At 42.5% G+C, this 18,461-nt stretch overlaps 1 long non-coding RNA gene across 2 annotated transcripts in view; it reads right to left on the bottom strand.

The window, feature by feature from the left end:
- Positions 1-422: 422 nt before the first annotated feature.
- The window catches only part of LOC139361928 (uncharacterized), a 55,320-nt gene continuing 37,281 nt past the window's right edge, over positions 423-18,461 (bottom strand). For both annotated transcript variants that reach the window (XR_011619926.1, XR_011619927.1), the window contains one exon: positions 423-533. This is a non-coding gene — a long non-coding RNA (uncharacterized lncRNA). The remainder of the gene's footprint in view (positions 534-18,461) is intronic.

Below are 18,461 nucleotides of genomic sequence, written 5' to 3'. Positions count from 1 at the left end.
TTCTTTTAAGCATGAACTTTGTCCTCATCATCTATGTATCCTTCATTTACTTCGTTGGGTTGTGCATATACTATTTGTTGAATAAATAAGTTATTTATATGATTGCATTTGCCACGTTAGGATCTCAATAAAAGTTTTATTTTCCTTTTTTCTTTTCTTTTTAAAGACGAATAAAGTGTTTATCAGAGAAGAGGTGAAAAACTGCTCAAATAATTTTAGGCACTGTAAATGGGAAGAGGTACACAACTGTGTCCTTTTTTGTGGAGGCAAAGGAGTCTCTTGAAATGATACATATTGGTACAGGGAGGTTTCTGAACAGGTGCATTACAACATGATGCCCACAAGTCCAGGTCATATAATGGAAAAGTCAATGTCCAGATTATCAAAGAATTAAGAGAACACAATGGGCCATCTTCCATATGTTTCAGAAATGCTGAAGAAGTCGTTGAAGGATTGGTCTTGCCATTCTCTAGGAATCACGTTCCTAATTCATTTGGTTGCTGCTGCTTCACTTCTGTGAAGGTATTGAGACTCTGCATAGGGACAAAAGAAACCAAAGAAAAATGATTAACAACAAAAGAAGGCAAAATATTGGCTCATATTTTATACATAAGTAATATTGGGGGTCACACCTTTCCTGAGATCAGTCTGGATTCCAGGTCTGATTTTAGAGAGTACTGAAACATTTGACTATAGGTCTTAAATCATTCAAATATAGGGTGCAAGAGGAGGCAGACAAATGAAGGAAAGGGTACTAATTTGAGGGAACGAAACACTGAAGGACCTGGTTATGCCAGATAGTAGTCACCTTGGGCCAGTATCTTCAGTTATTTATTTTCATGGCCATCTGTTTCCTCCCTGGAAAACTAGAGAAGAATGGGGGTTAGTTCAACTCTGGTGTCAAAATGTGTGTGTGGCGGTGTGGGGGAGGGTTTTGTTTTGTTTTGTTTTTTGAGACAGAGTCTCACTTTGTCACCCAGGCTGCAGTGCAGTGGCTGATCTCAACTCACTGCAACCTCTGACTCTGAGGCTCAAGTGATCCTCCCACCTCGCTTCCTAAGAAGCTGGGACTACAAGTGCGCTTGCAGCTAATTTTTGTATTTTTCGTAGAGACAGGGTCTTGAACTCCTGGGCTCAAGCAGTCTACCTGCCTTAGCCTCCCAAAGTGCTGGGATTACAGGCATGAGTTACCACACCCAGCCAATGTTTTTATAATACGATTTTTCTACAACTGTATTTGCTGGAGAAAATCACACAACTGTGTTGACCAGCCATGATCACAAATCAAGAGGACTGTGTTACATCTTTTTATCTCTTCTGTAACTTCCAACTTATTCCTACATCCTCACCTCTCAGCTTCACTTTCAACCAATGAATCTACCTCATCTTTCATCTAGAGCTATTCTGTCCAATGGTAGCTACTTGCCACATGTAGCTATTTAAATTTAAATTAATTTAAATTAAAAATTCAGTGCCTGAGTTGCACTAACCACATTGCGAATGTTAAACAGCCACGTCTCCCCTTACTATCATACTGGACAGTGTAGATATAGAACATTTTCACCATCTCAGAAATTTCTGTTGAACGGCACTGGTCAAATGTAGAGGAATCCCTTCATCTACTCAACCCTGACTCTCTAGACCTGTCTGCAATGTATGTCCATCTACCTTCCCTTTTGTGCCAATGGAAGAGGTGTCCATATTCTATCAGAGAACCAGCCCCTCCATGTGTCATCTCACCAACTCAAGGACCTTGCTTTCTGTCTCACCATTCTGTATTGTAATGATTCCCCTTTATACCGAATTATTTTTATTAACAAAATGTCAAATCTTTTAAAAAATAATACTTCCCACTTCCAGGAAATTAAATAGACTTACTTTTTCTTATTACTCCTGCTAAGTACAATGAAAAAACTTTGGACATTTTATTTATAAATATATCTATATATAATATATACATATATCTAATGTATAGATATATGTAACTATTATATATTTACATTGATATTATATATAAAATATATTGATAAGATACACACACACACACACACACACACACACACCCCCATATCAAGGCTCAGCTCGGAAAGATGAAGAGAAAAGCCATGCTGGCTAGAAAACTTGGGGCCTGCCGGGCTCAGTGGCTCATGCCTGTAATCGAGCACTTTGCGAGGCCAAGGCAGGCGGATCACGAGGTCAGGAGATCGAGACCATCCTGGTTAACATGGTGAAACCCTATCTCTACTAAAAATACAAAAAATTAGCCTAGCGTGGTGGCAGGTGCCTATAGTCCCAGCTACTCAGGAGGCTGAAGCAGGAGAATGGCATGAACCCGGGAGGCAGAGCTTTCAGTGAGCCAAGATCGCACCACTGCACTCCAGCCTGGGCGACAGAGCAAGACTCTGTCTCAAAAAAAACAGAAGACATAAAAAAGAATGAAAGGAACATTTTAGTACTTTAAAATACAAAAACCAAGGTAAGAAACTTAGAGAATGGACATAACAGCAGAATGAGAGGGACAGATGAAATAATCACTAAGCTGACAGATCAACAGGAATTACCCAATCTGAACAGACCAAAAAAAGAGACAGACCCTCAGGGATCTTTGGTACTACACCAAAATGTCTACTATTTGTGTCACTGAAATCTCAGAAGGCAGAGAGAAAGAGGGCAGGGCTAAAAAGTCCCAAATTTGAAAGCAGACATAAACATAAGGGTTCAACAAACTGAGCAAATCCTAAGACTCAATCTCCTGGGCTCAAGTGATCCTCCCACCTCAGCCTCTTGAGTAGCTGGAATTACAGGCATGCACCACCATGTCCAGCTAATTTTTAAATTTTTTTTGGTAGAGACAGCGTCTCACTATGTTGCCCAGCCTAGTGTCAAACTACTGAACTCAAGTGACCCTTTTGCCTCAACCTCCCAAAATACTGGGTTACAGGTGCAAGCCACCATGCCCAGCTGAAAAACACCTTTATAGCATCTAGGGAAAAAACAATACCTTACTTATAAATAAAAAGCATCAGAATGACAGCAAATTTCTCATTAGAAACCATGCAGACCAGAAAAAAGTGACTCAATATTTTTTAGGTACCAAGAGAAAATAATTGTCAATATAGAACTCGTACCTGGTGAAAAACATTCTTCAGAAAAGGAGAAATCAAAATATTATCAGAAGAAGGTAAACTAAGAGAATTTGTTGCTAGCAGATCTACTTTAAAGAAGATCTGGCCAGTTTTGGTGGCTCCTGCCTGTAATCCCAACACTTTGAGAGGCTGAGGTGGGAGGATCACTTGAGCCCCGGAGTTCAAGACCAGCCTGGGTGACATAGCGAGACTCCATCTCTACAATAAATAAATAAATAAATAAATAAATAAATAAACAAACACACACATATACATATATATATATATATATATATATTTTTTTTTTTTTTGAGACAGAGACTCACTCTGTCACCCAGGCTGGAGTACAGTGGTGTGATCTTGGCTCACTGCAACCTCCATCTCCTGGGTTCAAGTGATCCTCCTGCCTCAGCCTCCCAAGGAGCTGGCATTACAGGCATCTGCCACCATGTCCAGCTAATTTTTATGTATTTTTAGTAGAAACGGAGTTTCACCATGTTTGCCAGGCTGGTCTCAAACTCTTGAACCCAAGCGATCCACCTGCCTCCGTCTCCCAAAGTGTCAGGATTATAGGCATGAGCCAACATGCCCAGCCTTACAAAAAAATTTTCTTTTTTTTTTTTTTTTTTTTTTTGAGACAGAGTCTTGCTCTGTCGCCCAGGCTGGGGTGCAGTGGCCGGATCTCAGCTCACTGCAAGCTCCGCCTCCCGGGTTTAGACCATTCTCCTGCCTCAGCCTCCCTAGTAGCTGGGACTACAGGCGCCCGCCACCTCGCCCGGCTAGTTTTTTGTATTTTTTAGTAGAGACGGGGTTTCACCGTGTTAGCCAGGATGGTCTCGATCTCCTGACCTCGTGATCCGCCCGTCTCGGCCTCCCAAAGTGCTGGGATTACAGGCTTGAGCCACCGCGCCCGGCCGACAAAAAAATTTTCAAAATTATCTGGGCATGGCTGGGCACGGTGGCTCATGCCTGTAATCCCAGAACTTTGGGAGGCCGAGGAGGGCAGATCACGAGGTCAGGAGATCAAGACCAGCCTGGCCAACATGGTGAAACCCAGTCTCCACTAAAGACACAAAAATTAACCAGGTGTGGTTGTGGGCGCCTGTAATCCCAGCTACTCAGGAGGCTGAGGCAGGAGAATCACTTGAACCTGGGAGATGGAGGTTGCATTGAGCCAAGATTGCACCACTGCAGTCCAACCTGGGCGACAGAGCAAGACTCTGTCTGAAACAAAGAAACAAACAAACAACAACAACAACAAAAAACCTAGGTTTTCAAGAGATCAGCAAAGAGAAGACAGTGGCAGTTCAGACTTAAAGCGGCCAAAGGCAGAGTAAGGACACCACTCTGGTGAGTTGCTGCGCTTACGTCTGCTTTTCAAAAAGCCACCATCCTCCCCCTTTTGCATCTGAATAAGGAACAAGGAAATACCATGTATGTGATGTGACAGGATGCCAGCAGAGAAGCCTCGGTCACTTGTGTAAAATAAGCACAACCCGATTCTGCCATGTCCACTTGGTCTTAGCCCGTGTGACTTTCTGCCCCCCAACTCTCTTCTCTTTTACCTCTCATTATCCTACATCTCCCCTAGAGCATGTGGCTCTATTCCTCACATCCCAGCTCTGTCATTAATTAGGTTGTTCACTGCATTTCCATTTGAGGATTACGTTGCTCAAAGGTCCTTTAAAAAAACAAAAAACAGGCCGGGTGCGGTGGCTCATGCCTGTAATCCCAGCACTTTGGGAGGCCAAGGCGGGTGGATCACCTGAGGTCAGGAGTTCCAGACCAGCCTGGCCAATCTGGTGAAACCCCGTCTCTATTAAAAATACAAAAAGTAGCGGGGCGTGGTGGCAGGCACCTGTAATCCCAGCTACTTGGGAAGCTGAGGCAGGACAACCACTTGAACCTGGGAGGCGGAGGTTGCAGTGAGCCAAGATCGCACCACTGCACTCCAGCCTGGTCAACAGAGCAAGACTCCGTCTCAAAACAAATAAACAAACAAACAAACAAAACTAAAACTAAAACATATTTCTCCTGTTACAGGTACTCCTTTTCTGATCAAGAAACTTTCATTTGCCTCCATGTACCAGGCAACTGTGTGCTTTCCTTCTGCTGTTTGCAGTCTTAATCACAACCCCATGGAAGGATTAGGCGCAAATGTCACTCTGCTGTTTCCTTCAGTAGATTATGTGAGTATAAATTGGATTGTGTAAGTGCATATTAGCTCTTTCCCTTCAATGCTAATACAGCACGCTGTATTTGAGATCTTTTTTATTTCCTTGCAGAAGGATAGAATGAGAAAGCAAGGGGTCACAACTTTCTTTCTCTTGGCAAGCAGAAATAGTGAACTGAGAAGGCTGCCAAACTGCCAGTCTCTGTATGAAATGTATCCAATAACCTAGGGATTACAATTCAGGATGGCCACTGACTGTTCTCGTGGAGCTTATTGGAAATGATTTCTTTATGAAGATTTCTAAGGAGCCCCTTCCAGTGCAGTCACAACAGAAAGGCCTCCCATGCAACATAGAGAGCAGTGCAAATAACACCTTTATGAGAGATTAAAATAGTAACAGGTAAACTGCACAGGCTGCACCGTTCTCTGTGATAGTCCAACAAAGCTAATCTCAGCATTGTTTACTCTCAGCACTCCTGTAAACTCAGATCCCACTTGTCTTTCACAGTTGTGTGTACCAGAGTACCTCAAAGTGAGATCTGGGAGCAGTGTTGCTTTGTGAACTGGTTGTTACTGGTTAGCCATAGGTGTAGAAATTGCGAATAAGTCTTTAGAGACATTTGTAGCAACACAACAGAATGTTTTTGTATATCATAATTTAAAAGTTAGACGTCTTTTCAAAATATCACATTTCTAATAATGTACTTTTTTCTTTGTTTTTACAAAAGTATAAATCAGCTGAGGATTAGGAATTTTTTTACTTTTATTCTTATTTATTTAATTATTTTTTAAGAGACAGGGTTCTCACTCTGTTGCCCAGGCTAGAGTGCAGTGATGTGATCATAGCTCACCATAACTTCCCCAGCTTTGGGGCTCAAGCAGTCCTCCTGCCTCAGCCTCTGGGTAGCTGGCAATACAGGCACATGCTACCACACCTGGCTAGAAAGTTTTTTTTTTAAAGATCTGGATGGCTGGGGATGGTGGCTCACACCTATAATCCCAGCACTTTTGGAGGCCTAGGCAGGAGGGTCACTTTAGCCTAGATTTAGACCATTTGGGCAACATAGTAAGACCCCCTTCCCCAACCTGTACAGAAAAATTTTTAAATTGGCAGGGTGTGGTGGTACACACCTACAGTCCCAGCTACTCTAAAGGCTGAGGCTGGAGGATTGCTTGAGCCTGGGAACTGGAGGTTACAGTGAGCCATGATTGTACCACTGCACTCCAGTCTGGGCAACAGAGTGAGAACTTGTTTCAAAATCATCATCATCAACATCATCATCACTTATTGTATATTTCAAAATAGCTACAAGAGAAAATTTGCAATGTTCCCAACACATAGAAAAGATAAATGTTTGAGTTGGTGGATATCCCAAGTGCCCTGATTTGTATACAGGTATCAAAGTATCATAGGTACCCCCAAGATACGTACAACTATGATATATCAATTAAAAAACACACAAAAAACTTAAAAACTCTACAGACATACCCTTCTTTAATTTTTCTTTTTCCCTCATTAAATATATCCAATAAGACAAAGTCTTATGGATTCTATCCCTGAAATTTACCTCATACTTCCTCACCCTGCCTTTTGTCATATTTCCTAACTGAACTTCTCCTAACTGAAATTCCTGCCTCCAAGCATGGCCATCACCCTAATCTAATCCCATCCCTATCCGTAACTCTGCTGTTAGGCCATCACTGTGTGGTTAGAGGTGAAGCTGTCCCTCTTCTGCCTAAAAACTCTCACCTTATACAACAAATTCCAAACTCTTTGCTGAACTTTTAAAGCCGTTTGCAACTGAGTCTGGCCTACACTCTTGGCCTCGTCTTTAGCCCCTCTCCAAATCACCCTAAGCCCCAGCCACACTCGACTGCTTGCTACTCTTCAGACACATTATGAAACTTGTTACTCCATGAATACTCCATGCCCTGGGTCACTCTGCCACCTCTGCCCTGGAATGCCTCTTCCTCCATGTGTAACTGGCACTTTCATCCTTCAAAGCTCAGCTCAGGTCATTTCCGTTTTGTATTTTCTCTGACATTCCTCCTTTTTTTTTTTTTTTTTTTTTTTTTTACCAAATATAATTACTCTCTTATCTATATCTCCCTCTTACTTTATATCTATACTTATATACATATTTCATATAGTTACTAGTTTGCCTGTTTTGTCTCAGCTTTTCCTTTCAAAATCAAGATGCTTTGTTAATTATCCCAGCAACCAGTATAGTGCCACACATATAGGAGACACTCACTTGTTTATGTCAGTAATTATTATTTTTTTTTAAAGACGGAATTTCACCCAGGCTGGAGTGCAATGGCATGATCTTGGCTCACTGCAACCTCCGCCTCCCAGGTTCAAGCAATTCTCCTGCCTCAGCCTCCCAAGTAGCTGGGACTACAGGCGTGTAACACCAAACTTGGCTAATTTTTGTATTTTTAGTAGAGACGGGGTTTCCCCATCTTGGCCAGGCTGGTCTCGAATTCCTGATCTCGTGATCCACCCGCCTCGGCCTCCCAAAGTTCTGGGATTATAGGCGTGAGCCACCGCACCCGGCTATGTCAGTGTTATGAGTTAAGACATTCTTTCATTTATTCATTTATTTATTCATTCATTTCTTGGGGACCACATGATCCAAGCTCTCAGGATCTAGTTAGTGGTGACTAAGATAAAGAAGGTCACAACCATTATAGAACTTACATTACAATGTAGGAGACAGAAAACAGAGTAATAAACCAAAACAAGCAAATAAACAAACAAGATAATTACATGTGTAGATTATTGCTAGGAAAAAAATCTAAACAGATTGATGAGGAAGAGTCTGTCTGCAGAGACCAGCCTAGACAGGGAGGTCAGGAAGATACCCTGAGAAGATGACACTTGAGCTGAGATTTGAAAGATGAGAAGTGCAGAACGGGACTGACTTGTTCAAGGAAAAGAAAAAAAGACCAATATGGCTGGAGCAGAGTGAGCAGGGCTGAGCAGTATAAATCAAGTTGGGAAAATGGGACCCAGCATATAGGACCTCACTAATATACAGTAAGGAGTTTAGCTTTTCCTTTGAGCAGTAGAAGCCCTTCAAGGGTTTCAAATAAGGGAGTGGACTGGATCCAATTACAATGTTAAGAAATGTACATTTGTGCTTGTAGAGAGTGGATTAAAGAAGAGCAAGAGAGAAGATCAGGGAACAGATGAAGGGATTATTCTAGAATTGTAAGCCAGAGGTGAAGATTGCTTGCAGGTAGGAGGGCAAAGGTGAGGATAGAGAGAAGTGGATAGATCAGAGATATCATCTGAAGGTCAAATTAAAAGTCCTGGGTGATGGATTAAATGTGTGTGGAGCTACGGGGAGATAAGGGAAATGAAGTAGGAAGAACTACCCTGAGCTGGGCATGGTGGCTCACTCCTGTAATTCCAGCATTTTGGGAGGCCAAGGCAGGAGGATCACTTGAGCCCAGGAGTTTGAGAAAAGACTGAGCAACAAGGCAAGACCTCGTCTCTACAAAAATAAAAACCCATGCACCCGCAGTCCCAGCTACTTAGGAGGCTGAGGTGGGAGGTTCGCTTGAGCCCAGGAGTTTGAGACGGCAGTGAGCTATGATTGTGCGACTGTACTCCAACCTGGGTGACAGAGCAGGACCCCATCTCAAAAAAAAGAAAGAATGACCCCTGATGTTTTGGGTTGAGGGTGGACATTGGTGGTATTAATTAAATTGGTGAGGGGGTCTTTGGGACCAGGTTTTGCATACTGGGCTGGAGGAGAGGTAGTGACTAGAATTAAGAGCCCTGGGCCGGGTGTGGTGGCTGAAGCCTGTAATCCCAGCACTTTGGGAGATTGAGGAGGGTGGATCACCTGAGGTCAGGAGTTCGAGGCCAGCCTGGTCAACACGGTGAAACTCCGTCTCTACTAAAAATACAAAAATTAGCTGGGTGTGGTGGCGGGCGCCTATAATCCCAGCTACTGGGGAGGCTGAGGCAGAAGAATCGCTTGAACCCGGGAGGCAGAGGTTGCAATGAGCCGAGATGGCTCCACTGCACTCCAGCCTAGGTGACAGAGCAACACTCCATCTCAAAAAAAAAAAAAAGCTCTGTTTTGATTGGAGATGTATATTGGACATCCAAGAGAAGCTGTCAGGAATTAATAAATAACTAAATGGTAGAAAAAGAAACTGAGGCTGAAAAGAGTTATACAGGTACCAAGTGTTAGGATCACCCAAGTCTGCCCGACTCATAAACACTAAGCTGGCTCACGCCTATAATCCCAGCACTTTGGGAGGCTGAGGCAGGCAGATCACCTGAGGTCAGGAGTTCAAGACCAGTCTGGCCAACACAGTGAAATCCCCAACTCTGCTAAAAATACAAAAATTAGCCAGGTGTGGTGGTGCATGCTTGTAGTCCCAGCTACTTGGGAGGCTGAGGCAGGAGAATCGCTTGAACCCAGGAGGAGGAGATTGCAGTGAGCCAAGATCGTGCCACTGTGCTCCAACCTGGGCGACAGAGTGAGACTCCATCTCAAAAAACAAACAGACAAACAAACAAAAACCACTAAGCTAAGTATATGCAAATTGACAATTTTTTCTTTCAGGTATAATTAGAAAATAAGTACAAAACATTTGGGAATAGAAAGGTAAAATACATGGTTAAAAATTTATTTTTATTTTTTTTATTTTTTTTTACTGTTTTGAGTTTTTTCCCCCCAGCACAATCTTAAACAAAAGAAATGAAAATAAAACAAAACAACCTTTGTCCTGGGATGGAGTTAAGAATATGCAACTCCGGAGTAAGTTGGGTTCAGTTGATGTCTCTACCACTTACCCTTGGGTGACCTTGAATAGGTTCTCTCAAAGCTTTGTACCTCAGATTCTAATCTATAAAATATTTTAAAATACCAGCCGGGCGCAGAGGCTCATGCCTAAAATCCCAGCACTTTGGGAGGCTGAGGCGAGTGGATCACAAGGTCAGGGATCGAGGTCAGGAGATCATGTGACTAACATGGAGAAACCCCATCTCTACTAAAAATACAAAATAAATTAGACAGGTGTGGTGGTGCATGCCTGTAATCCCAGCTACTCGGGAGGTTGAGGCAGGAGAATCGCTTGAACCCATGAGGCAGAGGTTGGAGTGAGCCAAGATCGCCCCACGGCACTCCAGCCTGGGTGACAGAGCGAGACTCTGTCCCAAAAATATATATATAAAATGATGCAACCAATGTGAAAAATAATTTGACGGTTCCTCAATAAGTTAAATATAGATTTACTATATGATCCAGAAATTCTACTCCTAAGTATATATCCAAAATAATTGAAAACAAAAACTTGTATACCAATGTTCATAGCAACTCTATTTTGAAAATAGCGACACGGAGGAAACAACCCAAATGTCCATCAGTTGATGAATAGGTAAACAAAATGTGATATATCCATATTGTAGAATATTATTCAACCATAAAAAGGAATGAAGTACTGATACATGCTACAACATGGATGAACCTTGAAAACATTATGCTAGGTGAAACAAGTCAGATACAAAAGGCCATGTATTGTATAATTCCATTTATACCAAGTTCCAGAATAATCAATAGATGAAGAAAAGCTAAATATTGAGCTCTTGCCACATTCCGGGTACTGTCTGAAATTTTTTAGATATATAAACTCACTTAATCTTTGTAAAAGGTATTATTACTCCCATTTCACAGATTTCAAAATTGAAATACAAACCTGGGAATTTAAATAGTCTGGGAATTTAAATTTAAATTTAAATGTGTTTATAATGACTATATAACCCTGAGTAAAGACATTCAGATTTGAACTTCTTCATCTTCTTCTTCTTTTTTTTTTTTTTGATACATGGTCTCACTGTGTTGCCCAGGCTGGAGTGCAGTGGCATGATCTCAACTCACCGCAACCTCCGCCTCCAGGATTCAAGCGATTCTCCTGCCTCAGTCTCCCAAGTAGCTGGGACTACAAGTGTGCGCCACCACGCTGGCTAATTTTTGTATTTTTAATGTAGACAGGGTTTTACCATGTTGGCCAGGCTGGTCTCAAACTCCTGGCCTCAAATGATCTACCCACCTCGGCCTCCCAAAGTGCTGGGATTACAGGCATGAGCCACAGTGCCCAGCCTGAAACTGCAGTGAGCCGAGATTGTGCCACTACACTCCAGCCTGGGTAACAGGGCAAGACCCTATGAAAGAAACAAAGGAAGGGGAAGGGAGGGGAGGAAAGAGAAAAATATAGGACTTTGGGAAATGAGCCATACAAAAATTAGAGTGACCATATTTTGAATCTTTTCCTAGGAATACAACTTGGAATCCAGCAGGCAACTTAGTTTCCCTAAGACTAATAAAATAATATTTTGCTCCTTACTTTACCTCACAAATTGAATTCATAAGGAGATAATATTTCTTGTGAGATCACACATAACACTCACAAGGCAAAACATGTATTCACTGGAATTTAATGTAACTAAATTTCAGAGACATTTGTAAATGTGGGCTCAACATGTAAAAATTGATCCACTTGCAAAGGAGCCAGTCTATCTGTAAGGAAAGACTGGAAGAATTTTGTAAATCTGTGGGATGTGGTTGGGGACCATGGAGAAAAAATCAGAACTACAAAATGGCAAAGTTGATTTCTAACATTCATTTTTACTTGGAAATGTATGATTTCAGAAGCAAAATAATAAAACAACCTCACTGCTGCATTAAATAAGTGAAAGTATTGTTTTATTAATTTGTTTCTTTGTTTACTATTTTGTCAACTTATAGGTGTTAGATGTATTTAATTTTAATTCAAAAAGTATTCTTAAAATAATTTTATTCTTCTTAAGATTCCGAGTCAACATTTTTCTATACTTCAATATTTCTGTTAATCCATAGAGCCCTTACTCTGTGTGAAGTACTGTTTCCATGCCTACATACTATACATATAACACAATGTAATGGAATAAATCAGGGTTTGCAATCACGATAGTAATAGTTTTTCTTATATCATGACTAGGACATGATATAGGTCATAACCAGGAGATATTTCCATTACTTTAAGCATATTAACTCATTTAATTGTTGAGACAATCTATTAAGGTAGATACTATTGTCTTTTTTTTTTTTTTCCTTTTTGTGGAGAACGGAGTCTCGCTATATTACCCAGGCAGGTCTCGAACTCCTGGGCTCAAGCTATCCTCCCGCCTCTGCCTCCCTGAGAGCTGGGATTACAGGCGTGAGCCACTGTGCCCGGCCTACTAGTGTCATCTCTATTTCATAGATGAGGAAACTGAGGCAGACAAGGTCACCTAGCTCAAGTAAAGGATGAAACTGGGGCTGGAATGAAGGCAGGTGTCTCTGACGACCATGCTCATACCCAAGGTCTAGAAAGACCTGATTTAGATTCTGGCTCTGAATTTACAGCTGAATGGCTTGAAGAAGTCCCTTAACTTCCCGGAGCACTGTTTCTCCATTTGTGAAAAGGTAATTGTAATAAACAGCTCACAACTTTTTTGTAAGGGTAAAATTAAATCATGTGTGTGAGAGCACTTTTACAAACAGTAATGGGATACCCAATTATGGCATCTATTGTTTTGTTAACACGTAAAGCTAAAAACTGGATGAGCTGTTTACAAGAGGGAAAAATTGAAAATAAAGAACAAAGGCAACCCTGATAATATCTAGACTCTCTATTTGATTAAAACATACATATTCTTTGTTAGATACTTTGGCTGCATCAGACATTAAACAAGTAATTAGATCATATTTTCACTCTTCATTCCTGTATTACAAAAGGAGAAAACTTAAAACACTTTCAGAAACCTATTTTAGCTGAAACAATAATTTATTTTAAAGTCTGGAAGAAAAGGCTCTGGCCAAGTCAAGGAGGGTTTGGAACACGCCACTTGTCAACTGCAGTTGATAGAGTTCCCCATGGGAGAACGCAGCTGGAGACTCAGGCCAAGCAAGTCCCCCAGAAAAGTCTCCTAGAAAGTTAAGCAAGAGACTCTGAGATGGAAATTACAGTTGTTTTGTTACATCTTTCCAAATCAAGAATTCTTGAGCACTTTCTATTATTGTCATTCGTCTTAAGGGAGACAATATATTGTTATTGTTGTTTTTTGTTTTCCTTTTTTTTTTTCAGATGAAGTCTCAGCCTTGTCTCCCAGGCTGGAGTGCAGTGGCGTGATCTCGGCTCACTGCAACCTCTACCTCCCGGGTTCAAGCAATTCTCCTGTCTCAGCTTCCCAAGTAGCTGGGATTACAGGCGCTCGCCACCATGCCCGGGTAATTTTTTAATTTTTAGTAGAGATAGAGTTTCACCATGTTGGCCAGGCTGGTCCCGAACTCCTGACATCAGGTGATCTGCCTACCTCGGTCTCCCAAATTGCTGGGATTACAAGCGTGAGCCACAGCGCCCGGCCAATATATTGTTGTTTTCAAAAAAATAACAGCTTTGAATTCAGATACTAATTTAAATTCTAGCAGCTTGGCTTTATTAGCTGGTAGATCTGGGTCATTATCTCCTTTCCAGAGTCTCTATTTCTTCCTACTTAAAAGGAAATTATATACCATTTACCTCAAGAGGTGGTTAGTATATGGATTAAGTAGCAATAATAATAATAGTAATAGCTAACAAGTATTGAATACTTCTAACGAGCTGAGCGCTATGCAAAGTTTTTGTTGTTGTTGTTGTTTTTGTTTTTATTTTGAGATGGAATTTCGCTCTTGTTGCCCAGGCTGGAGGGCAATGGCGCGATCTCGGCTCACTGCAACCTCCGTCTCCTGGGTTTAAGCAATTCTCCTGCCTCAGCCTCCCGAATAGCTGGGATTACAGGCATGCGCACCACGCCCGGCTAATTTTGTATTTTTAGTAGAGAGGGGGTCAGGCTGGTCTCAAACTCCTGACTTCAGGTGATCCGCCTGCCTCGGCCTCCCAAAGTGCTGGGATTACAGGTGTGAGCCACCGCGCCAGGCCACAAAGTTCTTTACATATGCTTCTCCTAGTTAATCCTCACACTACCCTATGAGAAAGGTGGCATTGACTCTATTTTTTTTTTTTTTTTTTTTTTTGAGACGGAGTCTCGCTCTGCCGCCCAGGCTGGAGTGCAGTGGCCGGATCTCAGCTCACTGCAAGCTCCCCCTCCCGGGTCCACGCCATTCTCCTGCCTCAGCCTCCCGAGTAGCTGGGACTACAGGCGCCCGCCACCGCGCCCGGCTAGATTTTTGTATTTTTTAGTAGAGACGGGGTTTCACCGTGTTAGCCAGGATGGTCTCGATTTCCTGACCTCGTGATCCGCCCGTCTCGGCCTCCCAAAGTGCTGGGATTACGGGCTTGAGCCACCGCGCCCGGCCGCATTGACTCTATTTTGTAGGTGAATACACAGATGCTTCATGATGATAAGCAGCTAACAAGTAGTGGATCCAAGATCAATGAAACAACCACAATGACACATAATAGCTACTTTTTAAATTTAGCTCCTTTTCCTTAGTAGCCTTCAAGGAGGATTTCAGGAAGAGGAGACAGTCTTTACTCTTTCTTTGGCACAGAACTCAGGGGTCCAACCTCCTTTGAGAACCTGCAATGGCTCCACAAAGATCTTTCTGCCTCTGACTTATTGCCAGGGTAAACCTATTTATACCTTGAGATTTCAGACAGAAAAAGTGCAGCAAGATGCGAATATTGAAAAACTTTAAAATAGCAATCCTCCAAGCATGTTCATCAAGTGAAGTAAAACGTCCATATCTGTTTTCATCTCTGAATCACTGAAGAAATTTAGTGTTAGAAGCCAGGCTGTGACTTGCCTGGCAAAGTCCCGATCAATTTAATTTATGTCCCTAGTCTGCCACTGAACCTATTCTCATTTCCACAAAAGGTGAGAGGCAGGCTGGTGAGGTAGGATGATGGACTTGAGGATTCCTGACTCCAGTTACTTCCTAGCTGGATGTCTTTGAACCAGTTGCTTAATTTCTCTGAGGTCCATTTTCTTATCAGTAAAATAAAGATAGGAAAAGCTACCTACCTCATCAAGTTGTTAAAAGGAGTAAGAAGCCAGGTGCGGTGGCTCACGCCTGTGATCCCAGCACTTTGGGAGTCCGAGATGGGCAGATCACTTGAGGTCAGGAGTTCAAGACCAGCCTGGCCAATATGGTGAAACCCTGTTTCTGCTAAAAATACAAAACTAGCCAGGTGTGGTGGTGCACACCAGTAGTCCCCGCTACTCGGAGGCTGAGGCAGGAGAATCTCTTGAAACCTGGAATCAAAGGTTGCAGTGAGCAGAGATCACACCCTTGCACTCCAACAGCCTGGGCATCACAGCAAGACTCCAATAACAACAAAAAAGAGTAAGTGAGATCTTTCTGAATGTTGAATCTGATAGAAAGCTGACTTTTTCTTTTTTTAGGCAGGGATTTACTCTGTCACACAGGTGCAGTAGCCCAATCACAGCTCATTGCAGCCTCAACCTCCTGGGCTTAGATAATCCTCCAGTCACATTTTTTGATACTTTTTTTGTAGAAATGAGGTCTCACTATGTTGTCCAGGCTGGCCTCGAACTCCTGGAGTCAAGTGATCCTGCGGCCTCGGCCTCCCAAAGTGCTGGGATTACAGGCATGAGCCACCACACTCAGCTGAAAGCTGACTTTTTCTACAGTCTAAAGTTTCCAAAGACCATTCTGTGCTTTCACCATAAAATCTCATGCCCCTGGAAAGTCTATGCATGCACACCTCTCAAATGCCCCCTCACTGTCTAGGCTCCAATACTTCCCAGAATACAGTTGTCCTTTCTTGTGTATCATCAATCATTCGTTCATCCAGCAATTTTTTTTTTTTTTTTTTTTCAGGAATGGGGTCTCATTATGTTGCCCAGGCTGGAAAGCAGTGGCTATTCACAGGCACAATCACACTACTGATCAGCACAGAAGTTTTGACCTACTTCATTTCCAAACTGGGCTGGTTCACCCCTCCTTAGGCAACCTAGTGGTCGTTTATTCTCAGAAGGTCACCATATTGATGTCAAACTTAGTGCAGACATCCCACAAGTATAATGCACTACAGCCCAGAACTTGTAGGCTCAAGTGATCCTCCTACCTCAGCCTCCCAATTAGCTTGGATTACAAATATCCACCACTACATGACCCAGCAAACATTTTATGAGCCCTTGTTATGAGTGGGGACCTGGAATGAATGCTGGGAATACAATTATAGAACTAGACACACACGGTCCTTACTGCCAAAGACTCAGAGGTCTAGTGAGGGAAAGGACATGATAATTCTTGGTGTCCATGCGAGAGGGAAGGGCAAGGTGTTGTAGAAATGCATATAATGGGCAGTTTACTTAGACTTGGATGGTCACAGAAACCTGTTTGAAGAAATTAAATTGTATTTAGAGAGTAGCTCTAAAGGGATGTGGTATGTAACCTGTGCAAATGACATCTCTCTATCTCTCCTTTTTTTTTTTTTAGAAAAAAAAATAGATGTGTCAGAAGGCTATAAAGTTCATATTATTTGCCACCAAAAAATAGTCTCTATCCCATTGGAGATACTCTCAAAGGATTTAGCAAAACTCACTCCAGCAGATTCTCTTTTCCCTACAACCTTCTGAAGAAAGAGCCTTTTTGTTTCCCAGGGCCCAAGGAGTGAAATATCCCAGCAATGAGTTTGTAGAACAGGGAGGTGCCCATGAAACCATTCCCCGAGAGTAATATGGAAATTTAAAGAAATGGTAAAGAGGCTGGGCACGGTGGCTCACGCCTGTAATCTCAGCACTTTGGAAAGCCAAGGCGGGCTGGTCACTTGGGGCCAGAAGCTCAAGATCAGCCTGGCCAACATGGTGAAACCCTATTTCTACTGAAAAATACAAAAATTAGCCGGTGTGGTGGCACACACCTATAATCCTAGCTACTCAGGAGGCTAAGGCACGAGAATCACTTGAACCCAGGAGGTGGAGGTTACAGTGAGCCGAGATCATGCCACTGCACTCCAGCCTGGGCGACAGAGCAATAATCCATCTCCAATAAATAAATAAATAAATAGGCCAGGAGAGGTGGCTCACGCCTATAATCCCAGCTCTTTGGGAGGCTGAGGAGAGTGGATCACCTGAGGCCAGGAGTTCAAGATCAGCCTGGCCAATATGGTGAAACCCCATCTCTACTAAAAATATAAAAAACGGAGCTGGACTTGGTGGCAGGTGCCTATAATCCCAGCTACTTGGGAGGCTGAGGCAGGAGAATCGCTTGAACCTGGGAGGCAAGGGTTACGTGAGCCAAGATCACACCACTGCACTGCAGCCTGGATGACAGAGTGAGACGCCGTCGCTAAATAAATGAATAAAATAAATAAATAAATAAATAATGGAGAAATTCTTCCTGAAGAAAGGGTGGAATTTAAAAACCAGCAGTCTGGCTGGGCGCGATGGCTCACGCCTGTAATCCCAGCCCTTTGGGAGGCCAAGGCAGGCGTATCACAAGGTCAGAAGTTCGAGACCAGCCTGATCAACTTGGCGAAACCCCGTCTTTGCTAAAAATACAAAAATCAGCCCGGTGTCATGGTGCGTGCCTGTAATCTCAGCTACTCAGGAGGCTGAGGCAAGAGAATTGATAGAACACTGGAGGCGGGGGTTGCAGTGAGCTGGGATCATACCACTGCACTCCAGTCTGGGCAACAAGAGTGAAACTCTGTTTTAAAAAAAAAAAAAGAAAGAAAAAAAAGAAAAAAGAAAGAATGAAAGAGAGGAACCTAGCCTAGGGGGTTGAGAAGGAAGCAGGAGATGATGTTCAGAAAAGACTTCTCTAAGAAAGTGTTTGAATTCAAATAGGAAGGGTACATTAGAATTAACCAAGTTTGTCTACGGCCATACCACCCTGAACGCGCCTGATCTTGGAAGCTAAGCAGGGTCGGGCCTGGTTAGTACTTGGATGGGAGAATTAACCAAGTTTGGTAGGGGAGTGATGGTGTCTAGGAAAAGGGAAGAACACATGCAAAGACCTTGAGGTAGCTTTTTTGAAGAAATGAGAGAATGATGGTATGAATGGAACAGAGAACGGGGGTAAAATAATATAAGACTAGACTGGGGCAGTCATTGGAGCTAAAACTTGCTGAGGACTATAGAGTTTGGAGCATTAGCTTGTTTGTTTATTTATTTATTTATTTATTTATTTATTTATTTATTTGAGATGGAG

The sequence above is a fragment of the Macaca nemestrina genome, chromosome 2 (genome assembly GCF_043159975.1).
Source record: "Macaca nemestrina isolate mMacNem1 chromosome 2, mMacNem.hap1, whole genome shotgun sequence".
Classification (NCBI taxonomy): Eukaryota; Metazoa; Chordata; class Mammalia; order Primates; family Cercopithecidae; genus Macaca; species Macaca nemestrina.
The sequence above is the reverse complement of the archived record's forward strand: the minus strand, read 5'-3'. Positions and strand labels throughout refer to the sequence as shown.